Source organism: Triticum dicoccoides, chromosome 5B, assembly GCF_002162155.2.
Source record: "Triticum dicoccoides isolate Atlit2015 ecotype Zavitan chromosome 5B, WEW_v2.0, whole genome shotgun sequence".
NCBI classification, from domain to species: Eukaryota; Viridiplantae; Streptophyta; class Magnoliopsida; order Poales; family Poaceae; genus Triticum; species Triticum dicoccoides.
Window position 1 is genome coordinate 212,372,082 of NC_041389.1, and position 11,283 is coordinate 212,383,364.

Below are 11,283 nucleotides of genomic sequence, written 5' to 3' on the forward strand. Positions count from 1 at the left end.
ACTCCATCTCTCTCTCTCACACACACACTAAGACTCCATCTCTCTCTCTCACACACATACACACACACCCCACACACACACTAAGACTCCATCTCACACACACATGCTCTAGGCGGAGCATCTGTTCCTACCACCCTTCGTCCAACCTTACCCGTATGATAAACAATCACCTTAATTTACTTGCATAACATGGACAAATTCCACTTTACTTTAGTAGTCAGCAAACTTATCATCTGTACCCTTATAAAAAATGAGTTCGCGATGATGGTGTGCCTGCCATCTTGTAATACAGACCGTATGATCTATATCTGACGGATAGAAAGGAAACTATGATAATTTTACAAAAGATACCCACACCTCTCTCCACATCCTTATCTCCCACAACCTCATTTCTCATCAATTAAAAAAGGAAGTCTCTGGAACAACCTAGCATGGTGGCCGCTGCCGCCTACCGGCGCCATCCATCCCCATGCCTCCGCCCATTCCGACCACCAGTCACCACCACGCTCCACTCCTCCTCGCCTTATATCTCATCTTTCATTTTTTCGATGACATTCTCGAGATACTAGTTTTCTAATAAAATTCTCAAGATATCATTAGTTTTTACACATGGGATTACTCCTGCATGGGTCAATCACAACAGGTGTTTTGTAAAAAAATGCATATTGATGTTCCGTGCAATGCACGAGCATCTTGCTTGTAATTATATAACGCAAATCACGAGCAGGATGTGACATTTTTTTGACACAACCACGTTAACATGGCCAGGTAAATCACTAGCTAAAGTAAATACTGTTATACTTATATCCGGATGCAAAAGGTTGAGTACATATCCGAAGAGTAGAGTCGCACACACGCACTCTATCTCTCAGAATCTCTCTCACACACACACCAGTTACGTGACGCCCACTTAAGAAGACACGTATGTTACAATTTGTGCACCCGCGGGTACACTGATGTTGCGCGTTTATTTAAGCTGGAAGGCAAACCCAAATAGTAGCTGCATTCATTCCCCTCCCGCTGCCTCTTCTCTAGTCGCTGTCGCCCAGTAGCCATGGCCCGACCGAAGGTAACAACATATGCCATACTCCCGCCGGAGCGGCGCTTTAATATGGAAATTTTAGTGGTCATGCATGCATCTTTTTGTGCTAGCACTCCTATATAAGGGTTGACCGGTCGCTTCCCGCGGATGTGCGTGGGCGGTGGAAGAGGAAGGAGAAGGGAAGCGGGTTGTGGAGTAACGTTTTTTACCACAATTTCTTAGGAAACTGAGTGCAATAATAGAGTAGTTTTGCAAACTACCAGTACTACACCTGAAATGGTTCAAAACCTATACCCCCTTGCCAGCGCGCGCTTAGCACATGAAACGGTGAGCGTAACCCTGGAGCGTCAGTGCCACACTAATGCCCGGCCAGAGCGGAGGCGACCTCTCACTGGCGCCGGCTTTGAAGTGGCGCGACCGTCGAGAGAGCGCCGCTTCCCGGTGCACGCGACTGCTCCACGTCGAGACTGGCCATAGGCCTTGTTTGGGTCCATGGGTTAGAGTTAGTTTGAGCTAGTTGGGGCTCAAATAGCCCTAAAGTATCCAAGCATGATGGTTTAAATTGGAGCAAGTTGCATCGAACCCACCAAAAAAAACTATCCCACCCAAGGGGTGCTAACTGGAGATAGTTCTCATTGGGACCACTGAAAAATCACTTTTCTCTCTCCATCAAGTGCATTTATTGCCAATCTAACCCTGTCACCCAAACACCTATTTGGCTAGAGTTAGTTCAGGGTTAGTCATGAGTTAGTCTAACCTCTAGCTAAGTTAGAGGATCAAACAGGAGCAGTATAGGACATGCAAGTTGCTCAAAGCATACAGTCAAATTCGTACGTGAAAGGATTTTTTCTTTTTGAAAACGGAACGTGAAAGGAATTTTTTTAGAATGCTCTTGGCATGTCGCTAACATGTGATGAGTTAACTGACCTCAATAGACGACAAAAACGCCAGCCCGCCGTACTTTGATAGAAGACAAGGAGGGAGAAGTGATACAGGCTGCTAGATTACTAGAGATAGGTGTCTCACGGAAGCCAATAAATATGGTGATAGCGTGGGTTAGCCATGTACTAGTATGATGTAACTACACTGGGCTGCCGTGTTTCGTACTCTTCCAGTCCACTGTGGTGATGATTGGTTGATTTTATATCGCTGAATAATATTAAATATTATGAGTGCAAACGCTCCACCGCAAGGTTCCTAGCTCCTTCTCAGTCGTCGGGAATCTATGTTCTTCCACTCTATTTTTTTTACGTCAGCTTTGTTCATCCTTTTGCTAACATGTGAGACATCTAGCATCAAGGTGCACATGTTATGCAAGGATCGTTCCATCTATATGAAGAACACGTGGGACTGGAACTACGAGACGGACATGTACCCAGGAGTGGACGTACGAACCTGAGTAATGTAGCACAGTAAGTGAAGTAGAAAGGCACAAATGGTATGAACATGCGTGGCATATAGGGTGTGTTTTGTTGCGTTCTCGTCTTAGCATAGTTGTTCCATATTCATGCATGCTCAACTCAACACCCCTCTTCATGCATGCTCTCTTCATGCATGCTTCTAGTGTATTTGTGCTAAACTAGTGTGGACTCATGCAGGACTCATGCACCCTCCATACACTCTACCGAACACCCAAAAGTAGGTCAAGAAGGGAACTCTTGGGCGGCATTTGTGTGTTACTACGTACTACCACTAAATGTTGTACGTGCAATGCACGGTGATGTTGTGGAGTACGTGCATAAGTACTCTACTACTACTATATTACTTGGAGGCACATATTAACTTTTATATTTGTTTACGTGTATGCCCTGAGACCTTCCAACTAGACGTGTCTTTCTCTCCAGGTCGCACTTTGTATCATTCATACCACTAAGTACTACTACGTGTGGTCTCCGACCCAGAAGTGGAAGAAGTGGAGACGCTCTACCACGCTATTTTTGGTACGCTGGGCTCTACCACGCTGTTGATGTCCCACTCCTTTTGCTGATGTGTGGGACATCCAGCACGTGCCGTGTTTGGCACCCTTCGTCGTAAGAGTTGAAACGCTAGCATTCACCAGAAATAAAAAATAATTTTAAATCAGCAGTGATACTATTTTTTTGAGAACCAATCAATAGTGATACTATACCACGCGGTTTCCTTGCTCCTCGATATCGGAAAGAATACTTCCGTTTGCCAACATGTGGGACGTCGACCATCCTGGTCCACTTGCCATGCATGAAGAACTCCAAGGGAGAGTCACCCCAGTCGTTGTGCCGCAGTAACAATGACTAATGAGCTATCAGATCATAGGCCCACTTCCCACTTTGAAGTTGCTCGTATGAAGGAACCATCATGACTTCGTTGAATTCCGCTTCTTGAAGAAAACTACTGTACCAGCAGTACTGCTAGCTACAGTAGTTACTCCAACAGAGGCCTCCTTTCGTTCATAGAATAGGAATTTTATAGGAATATGGAAATCATAGGAAGTGAGATGACATGCATCTCAATTCCTATAGAGAAAGGGATGCCATTTGATGCATAGGTTAGGAATTTTTCCAGTTAGTCTAGGCTAATGTACTGGTAATTTACTCTAAAAACTACAGTAGTAACTAGTAGTACTAGTACATGCTCGTACTCAGACACAGACACACACACACTAACTACTAGTACTACTACTTCTCACATGCTGGCCAGACGCCATCATTCTCCTTCCCGGCTTTGTCGGCGACACCCCACCGTGCTTGGATCTCCGCCGACCTCTCCGCAACAACGCGTGCGTCCTTTTCCTTCTTGCAGCGGCGGGCCTCTCTTTTCTTGAGTGCTTTCTGACTTTTCCGCTCCCTCTGTGCGGCTTTGGCCGCCTCTTACTCTACTGCCCATTCAACCTTGGCATCTTCAAATTCCTCCCACATAGATGTGAGGTCACGAGCGACGATGAACTCGGCACGGCGGGATGCCATCGCTTGCCATTTTGTGTGCGGACGTGGGCGGCGAGGAACTCGGCGCGGCGGGATGCCATTGCTACCTTACCGGTTAGTGTGCGGCGCGGTGGCATGAACGATGTTTGGTGAGAGCTCTAGGGTGGAGTGGCCGGACAACCGTATAGTGCATTGGTTTGTCAAGAGCTCAAGGACAGAAGACGAAGGAAATTTGGATTCCCCTTCAATCCTGGCCATTTATTACCGAGTAAAATGCATTGGCGGTCATCGAACTTGTCTTGATAGCTCACTTTGATCATTGTATACGAGATATGGTGATTATATGGTCACTGGCTCAGCGTATAGCTCCGTATTTGTCTGGTTGACCAGTCAAACAGTATGCATGGGCCTACCTGTCAATGGATAAAGAAATACTGTAAAAACCAAAATTATGCGTATGTGGGGAATCATACCACGGACTCATCGCTGCAACGCACCCTCGTTAGCCAAATGAAAATGAAATACTTCGCGTCAGACACTCACACTCACGATGTCAAAGCATGCTAATGCATGCACGTCGCCCTCTAAATCAATGTCCTGCTCATGGCGTAACGCAAACGGTGAGCCCATCACCTGCGCGCCCCGGCGGTGACTGACATTACTATTTAGACGTTTGACGGAGGCCTACGCGAACGCCGAGCATGTATTCACCTGGCTCAACACCAACGGTCATACTCGGAGCACCTTGCTCATGTATATCGTCCAGCACAACGACAATCTATAAAACAGCCTAGCTAGAGAGGGTACTATGGTAGTATGGTACGGAGTATGTACTATCGTGAGCGACCGATCTTAGTGCCACTGCACACCGAAACCCCTTCCATCGCTAGCGCGCGCTTCCTGCCTGAAACGGTCACCGTCTCTCAAGAATGCCAATGCCGCATTCACCGGACTTAACTGCAGGTGCAATTGGTGTGTCACTGACATGTGGGCCAGATGCCCGTTGGGCCCACATGTCAGTAAACCAACGCATCTGCAGTTAAGTCACTGAAGTAGCATCCTCATTCACGCCCGACGAACCTACTCCTGCACCAGTTGTCCATCCGTCTGTCGCGGCTCATTGCCATTTGCTCGCTATATTAACTTGAGCCCCAGCTCCCAGCCATTGCCAAAGACCCACACTTATTCTCCTCTGGTCCCTTCCTTCTGTCGGCACTACTCCAACCATGGCCTCCTGGCGCTCCGAAGCTCTCTTGGATGTACTCTCGCAGGAGCAGATGAGGACATTGGTGGCTCCACTCCGAGCGCGCTCCAAAGCTCTCTTCGACGTACAGCTGCAGGAGCAAACGAAGGAGATCGCCGGCACCCCCCGAGCCGCCCTCCGCCGCCATTACCACCAAGCCGGCGCGCGTGCGCGGGCGCAGACGGTAGCGAGGAAGAGTAGTACACGGTAGGTCGCCGCCGCTCTGGTCCCAGGAAGGCCACCGCTACTCCACTCACTCGACGCCAAGCTTGGTGGGGTAAACATCGGCGACCGATTAGCCACTTGACGGCAACGTGGAGGCGGAAATCTTTAGAACCTTGTGCTCCGGAGGAGGAGGTTATCGAGGCGGATGAGGAGGAGGCAAAGGCAATGGCCGGCTTTCTCGGGTTCATGGACGGACATGGTGGTCGAGCGCCGGCGATCGTTTAGATTCTGTTTACAATAGGTTTTAGAATGGTTTGTGCGAAATATGTAATGAATTCCGTCCAGTTTGTAGGAAAAGTTTTTGAAATGTAATTAATGTCATCCGGTTAATTTGAAATTTTCTTTGTTTGCACGAATTTCGTCCGGTTAGTTCATATAGTTGTCGAAAGGTATGCGGGCAGCATCGGATGGCATCCATCAGTGTCCTCGGACAGATGCAAGTGTAAATTTGTGGGCCAGCACAGGAGATGGCCTAACTATCATGCTATAATTGCTAACAGTCCTCCATTATTTGGCAGGGAACAGTTATCCCTCGATCAAAATCAGATCCACGGTGTTTCGCACTCCTCCCGCGTAAGAGTGTAAAGTCTTGCTTACATAAAAATGGAGCAAGTGGACGGCATTGTAGCACCTCATATCACTCGAACTAGCCCGCCTAACGAGCGGGAAAGCACCGCCCTCGTCATTTTGTTCTGGATTTCTATCGATCGATCGCGTGAAAATGTTACGCTTCGCAAGTTCTAAAGGAAAATACGGCACACTTACGACTCGTATGCGTCGCACCCCCAACAGTCCGGCTCGCACACCGCTCACCAGAGGGGACACGCGTTGTCTTGCAATTTCACTGACATGTGGGACTGTAATTGAATAAACCGTCGAGAGCCAAAATCTAATCGCTCGATGGGTGTCGGCTGAGAAGAGAGAAACGGGGGAGGGAGAAGAGATCGCCCGCCCGCCGCGCACAGACTCCAAGAAATATATGGTGATAATGTGAGGGGGGCCATGCTGGAGTCCGGACCGCTTCTGGAGCCCGCTCTAACCGCCCTGACCCCTCAAGACGCCAGCTGCCCGCCGCATGCATGCATAGCAAGTAGTACTAAAAAACATGGCTATAAGCCCGCTTATGTGGAGGAGAGAGAGGCATTGACAAAGTCAAGGAGTGGGCTCTGCAAGAGCCCGTCTCTACACGTGCTCCTAGGTATAAAAATAATAATTCTAAAAAAAGCATAACAAACAATTGTGTCTAAAAAAGAAAGGTAAAAAATATTTAAGAGGAAATAGATAGAGAGAAAGTGAGAAAAAGTTGTAACCTTATAGCCAACATTATAGTCAATAGTATGGTAGCATTACATGAGGAAGGAGGGAGTGCTGCACATGCCAAGTTCACTGGGCTGCCGTGTTTCACACTCCTCCGTTGTAACAGTGGAGACAATAGCTTTCATCAAAAATAAACAATGAATACTCATTGCTCGTCCTCTATATCGGAAAGAATACTTTCATTCGCCGACATGTGGGACGTTGACCATCCTGGTCCACCTGCCATACACAAAATTATCCTGGTCTACCCCGGTCGTATCGCATGCCCAACCTTTCCCACTGTAAGTTGTTTGGACGAAGGAACCATCATGACTTCATTGAATTGTGCTTCTTCAAGAAAACTTACTGTACCCGCAATACTGCTACCACACGCGAAGACTAGACGACAATGTACCACGTCATATCACTGAAACCCACTAGGCCAAACTAGCCCGCCTAGGTCATCTATTTTGGAACGGAGGGAGTACGTCTCTGCACTGCTATGATTTTGTGTTGTATGTCTCTATACTTTTGCTACGATTTTCCTATCCTATGAACCAAATGAGGCCTGAATGTATCCGTGTTGACTATTGTCTGATCGATCGCTAAGCCTACAATTTTAGGAGCTAGGGCTATTGGTCGGTCGACGGCGGATAAGTATAAGCGTACCACGAGCTCATCAGCCCCAACGTTTCTCTTTGGTGAGTGTTTTGCAAGTACTATAGCTCGCATAGTAGCTAGCCTACTAACACCAAGAATCATCAAACAAGCCCTGCTGATATGATAAACAGTTCAAACTTACATCTAAGTATGCCATATATTACATCAAAATCTGGTGAGGATACATCTGTTTCCATAACTCGGAGAGGGTTCACATGATTCACGATCAAATAAAAGTAGCAAGTACCGCCCACACAAGACAGTGCACTAGCCCTAAGATGGTTTGATAACAAGCATCATTCTGGTAAATAAACACAGGGCAATGCAAACTACCCTGAAGGATTAGCGCGACTAGCTATTTCTTGTCATTGATCTCTTGGGCAATGACCAAAGCACGGACAACTTCATGGGAATCGATCTCTGGGGCGATGTCCACAGGACTGACCGCGACATCGGAATCCATCTCTGGGGCGATGTCCACAGGATGGACAGCGGCATCGGAATCGATCTCTGGGGTGATGCCAACAGGACGGTCCGCGACATCGGAATCATCAAGGACGTCCACCGGCACCTGCACAACCCTAACATATTGATGAGGACATGACTACCTTGGATACGACCAAAAATATTGCATACATGCATATTTGTCAGGTGATTTCTAATGCAAGCTATTCAATAATCTATTTATGTTATCCAGAACAAAAATACTTCACACACTTTTGTGTTTTGTCTAATTGCAGGTGTATGGGACATTTGTATAATCCACATATGAAGATAAGGGAAAAGGAGAAGTTTAGGTTGTGTGCAAAAAGTCCTCTCACGTCACTTTTCGGCCAAGAGAAGATAGAGTCCAAGTCTCTCACGTTCTGGATTCAGATTCGGACTGCACAGACATACCTGACTCAAAACGCCAACAACTTTTTCATACGGACTCCGAATTGGGTGATTCTTTTTTTGCTGGAAACTAGATTTCGTGCTTTTTCCAACCCAATTGGATTCACCTTCAAATTCGTCCGGAGCGTTGAGTTACGGATAAAACAATCTGACGTTGCAGCAGAATCCGAGTCAAACTACAAGCCCAAAGGTGTTGCATCACCTCCACTTGGGCCCATGAGCCTTGTACGACCTAGGGTTAGTTTTAGGCTGCCTTGGGACGTCCTCCCACCTCCTTGGCCGCCACCCCTTGCTCCTATATAAGTAGATCCATCTAGTAGCTTTTTCCTTGGGATTTGTTTAGTTAAAAGTTAGTCATTGCAACTTCGTGTACTTCGTTTGTGTCCAACGACCAGACCAAGACCGCTTCTGGATCCCCACCATTATCATTACTTCATATATATTTGCAATATTTAGATTGCTTTATCATATTCTTGCTCGTTCTTCGATTGCTTGCAGGAATAGACCTTCGTGGTCAGGCTGACCATGCTTCCAGCATCGTCAGTAACCTCAGGAGATTGGTTTAGCGATTGCTAAGGCGCAACGTCGTGCACGTTTGTAGTCGGATCGTCAAAGTCGTCTCCACCAAATCGATAGTTATCATCTCATCGAAAGATCGGGACCCTCGCCTCTATTAAGTGGTATCAGTTTTCAGGTTGCTCGGTGAGAATTTCCAGTTTTCCTAGATTAGATTTATTTTCTTACCTATTGTCCAAGAAAAATCCACAAAAAAGAGTTAGATCTATTCATCCTTTGTCCAAGCCAGTCTGAGCCTTTGCAATTTTCTTTTCATTGCTTGCATAGTTGAATTATCGGTTGCATCATCGTGTCAAGTTGCTGGTCTTAGTGTCTAGGTCGTTTAGAGTTTCGAGTTCTGTTCACATTAGTCACGTCGCCGCTGCATCATTATCCCTTCCGCTGTCCACCATCCATCCATCAATTTCCTCCACGTGCTACCCACCGTTCATTGTCATAATCATAGTTGAGATCGTTCCCATCTTCGCTTGATCCAATCTACATCTTATCTAGTTTGTTTTGGAAAGAGGGAGAGAGAAAAAAAAGATAGAGAAAAAAAACGAGAGAAAAAAAAGTAAAAAAAAGTCAGAGAAAAAAAAGAAAGGAAAAGAAAAAAATGTGAGAAAAAAAAGAGAGGAGAAAAAAAACAAAATTCGGATCTATCTAGACTCAATCTCGTAGTTGAATTCGGATTGGAATCTATTTTGTGCACTGTTCAGTAAAACAGGCATAACTTCTTCATATGAAGTCTGTTTTGGCTCCGCGGGTACTCAAATGAAAGCTAGCGATGAGCCGAATCTAAATAGTTGCAGAAGCTAGTTCAGTATTTGGCACCTCAACATCAGCTTCTAAATAGGTCTACTGCTATTGTGATCTTCACTTATATCTTGCTGTCCAGAGCTACTTCATATCCTTTATTGATGCTAGTTGTGCTACGACGTGACCTCATTAGTGTTCTAGGCTCGCGTCTCTAGTTTGGTCTAGCCTAGGACCAGCACAGTACCGTCGTTGAGCGTTTATTCAACATTGCATCTCTGAATTGATTATTGCTAATCTTTTGCTACCATATATAGCCAACCCAGCTCCACATATTTCTACACCGTGTATACGTACGTTCCCCTGGCAATCGTTTTACACAATCTTCGGAGTTATTTGACACCGCTGGTTGCCTGTCACCACCTGCCGCATGATAAGAACTTGTAAGATATTGATATTTGCTTTACTGTGAGCACTTTACAACCACATCCTAGTAGTTCATAGGAACATTATTCTTGAATTTTGGTTCTTGTTTCTACTAATCATGACAGGTTCCAGAGATAGAAGTTCTTGGATGACGGACACATCTTCACCATCACGAGAGTTGGGACAACACACACAAGCACATGGTCAGGTTATCTCTTTACCATCATTTGCTCTGATACCACTTGATAGAGGCGAGGGTCCCGATCTTTCGATGAGATGATAACTATCGATTTGGTGGAGACGATTTTGATGATCCGACTACAAACGTGCACGACGTTGCGCCTTAGCAATCGCTAAACCAATCTCTTGAGGTTACTGACGATGCTGGAAGCACGGTCAGCCTGACCACGGAGGTCTATTCCTGCAAGCAATCGAAGAACGAGCAAGAATATGATAAAGCAATCTGAATATTGCAAATATATATGAAGTATTGATAATGGTGGGGATCCGGAAGCGGTCTTGGTCTGGTCGTTGGACACAAACGAAGTACACGAAGTTGCAATGGCTAACTTTTAACTAAACAAATCCCAAGGAAAAAGCTACTAGATGGATTACTTATATAGGAGCAAGGGGTGGCGGCCAAGGAGGTGGGAGGACGTCCCAAGGCAGCCTAAAACTAACCCTAGGTCGTACAAGGCTCATGGGCCCAAGTGGAGGTGATGCAACACCTTTGGGCTTGTAGTTTGACTCGGATTCTGCTGCAATGTCAGATTGTTTCATCCGTAACTCAACGCTCCGGACGAATTTGAAGGTGAATCCAATTGGGTTGGAAAGAGCACGAAATCTAGTTTCCAGCAAAAAAAGAATCACCCAATTCGGAGTCCGTATGAAAAAGTTGTTGGCGTTTTGAGTCAGGTATGTCTCTGCAGTCCGAATCTGAATCCAGAACGTGAGAGACTTGGACTCTATCTTCTCTTGGCCGAAAAGTGACGTAAGAGGACTTTTTGAACACAACCTAAACTTCTCCTTTTCCCTTATCTTCATATGTGGATTATACAAATGTCTCATACACCTGTAATTAGACAAAACACAAAAGTGTGTGAAGTATTTTTGTTCTGGATAACATAAATAGATTATTGAATAGCTTGCATTAGAAATCACCTGACAAATATGCATGTATGCAATATTTTTGTTCGTATCCAAGGTAGTCATGTCCTCATCACATATTAGCAAGCACATTGCAAATAATCAAAAACCACAACTATGGTAATAAGCCATTATTTTTT